The sequence below is a fragment of the Octopus bimaculoides genome, chromosome 24 (genome assembly GCF_001194135.2).
Source record: "Octopus bimaculoides isolate UCB-OBI-ISO-001 chromosome 24, ASM119413v2, whole genome shotgun sequence".
NCBI classification, from domain to species: Eukaryota; Metazoa; Mollusca; class Cephalopoda; order Octopoda; family Octopodidae; genus Octopus; species Octopus bimaculoides.
The window spans coordinates 18135820-18138450 of record NC_069004.1 but is presented as its reverse complement, the minus strand read 5'-3'; positions in this window follow the sequence as shown (position 1 = coordinate 18138450).

The following is a 2631-nucleotide window of genomic DNA, read 5'->3' as shown; positions in this document are numbered from 1 at the left end:
TATGATCAGAGGGAATACTCATGTCAATTAATAAACACGTCTTCTTTGTCTGATCTTTTATAATAATATCCGGTTTATTAGCTTTTATAGCCTTGTCGGAATGTACGGGGAAGTCCCAGAGAATCGATACATTTTCTCCCTCAGTCGCAGCTTCAGGATGGTGTTTATACCATTTGTCAGCGGTTTTGATTTTATAATGCTGACATATTGTCCAGTGTAAATACTGGCCTATTATTATTATTATCATTATTATTATTATTATTATTATTATTATTATTATTATTATTATTATTATTATTATTATTATCATTATTAGTATTATTATTATCTTTAACTCTAAAATCCCCATCAGCAGACCAAGAACCTCTCCAAGTATCCTAGCAGTCCTTAATAATACTGCTTTCTGAAGCTGGACTAAACTAAGTTTTATGCTTATTTCTTCAAATTATTATTATTATTATTTGTGTTGTTGTAGTTGTGTTGTTGTTGTTGTGTTGTTGCAGTTGTGTTGTTGTTGTTGTTGTTGTTCTTGTTGATTCCATTTCGCTTAACATATTAGACTTGGAAAAATTCCCAACACCAGGAAGTAACCTTAGATGCTTCCCCTAGTATCCTAGTTGTCCCTAATAATACCGTTTTCTGGAGCAGCACTAAACTAGGTTTTATGCCTATTTCCTCTATCCACCTGTTCAAACCTTTAGGGATAGTTCCTAATGTACCTATGTCTACAGGGATACATTTTATCTGCACTTTCCATAGACTTTGCAACTCAATGGCTAGTTAGGTCCTGGTACTTTGTTATCTTATCATTTGGGACTCAAAAGTCAATTACGTGGCACCATTACCATAATGTCAGAAATCCTTATTATCATTTTTCAGAAATGGGCAGAGAAAAAGCTGTCCCTGAAAGGCCGGGTGGAAGTGGCGAATGTGTACATAGTTTCCGTCAACTACTACCGCCTGACTGTCGCGCCTTGCCCTACTTAGTGACTGATCAAGATGGAGTGCTTGCTCTTGCATTTTATGCGGACGGGACGTGTTCTGCTCGTGAGACGACCCATCGGCTGTCAGCAGCCGCTGAGTGCAGGAGAGGGCATGCTGTTGCTAATGATACGCAGACTGCGCTGAAGCGGCAACATCTCCAGCTTATGTTTTACTGTATTGAGAATGTTTTACATAAGACGTGTGCGGTGTTTCGCGATGCTATTTTCTTTATATTGAATATATACGCAAGTCCTGGGCGTTTCAGTTGCGTTTTTGTTTGCATTTTTATACTGTTTGTTTCTGTTTTCAGGCCTCACATTCAGGTTATTGTTATTTCGAGATCTTTGTATTTCAATAGTTTTCCATTTCTTTTAAAGATACAGTGTCTTCTTCTGTAATTGGTATGTCGATTACGAAGCATTTTTCTCCTGGTTCTCATTAACAACAATCCTAGTGTGCATAGGCATACCCGAGAATATAATTTCTGAATATAGCTGCCCACTCGATAATGTCTGGGGGTACTTATTCATTCAGATTCAGTAGTGAACGGAAGCCAAAGACTTCTGCTGTTTGTATATTCTGCATTTGGTGTTAAGATCCTTTTTTATGACTTTGTTCTTATAATTGTTTGTGGTCACGCATTGGTTTTGCGCAGCGAGAAAGCCAGTTCTCCATTTCTGCCTTTAGGCCGCAGCTACTGAGTCATTGTTGGTTTTAACTTTAATTTAGCTCTTCTATATTGAGCCTAGCGGGGTATTGATCATGGAGTAGTTTTTCTCCCTATTTCTTCTTGAGGATGTTTTGTAATTCTGTTTCCATGCTTTTTTTTTTTTGCTTAACAATCTTTGTTGTGTTTTTTTCATTAAAAACTTATTCTATGCAGTAAAAACATATTTCTGCCTTTTACTTTAAACTTGTTTGTATATAGAGAAACGCTTTGTGTTTTTATCTTTGTTACATTTATCAGTCCTCATTCTATGTTTCTAATTATTTTTCCAGTCTGACTTTGTTATTTTACAAATAACAACAACACTTTCTCTAATATATTCCTCGGGATATAAAGAAAAGGTGGGATGGTCGCGGCTGGAACGACTTTACTCGTAGCCTTTCTGGATCAGTAATATCTCGGGAATAACAGCGGCAAAATTTCATAGAATCCATGTATAAGCACAAAGACAAGCGAACATATACACATTCATACAAACCCAAACATATTCACTCCTACAAGATATACAAGCAAAAGCATGTATATATTGATGCATACATACATATATATATATACATATATATATATATATATACATATGTATATATATACATACATATATATACATAAATACATAAATATATATATATATAATTTATTAATGAGGGTAGAAATTGATATCAATCAATTAAAACCACTTGTTTCGCATATTAAAAAAAATCCGAAGATTAAAATTATATTACATACAAAAATAAGAAGAATGACCAGCAAATGTGGACTCCTATATGCTAGAAATAGATGCTGAAGACATTTGTCTTGCCCTTTTACAGTCTGTTGTGTCGCTAAATTTTTTACTGAGAACATATCTTTTCGTGGTTAGATGATTCGGCATCTATTTCTAGCATATAGGAGTCCACATTTGCTGGTCATTCCTCTTATTT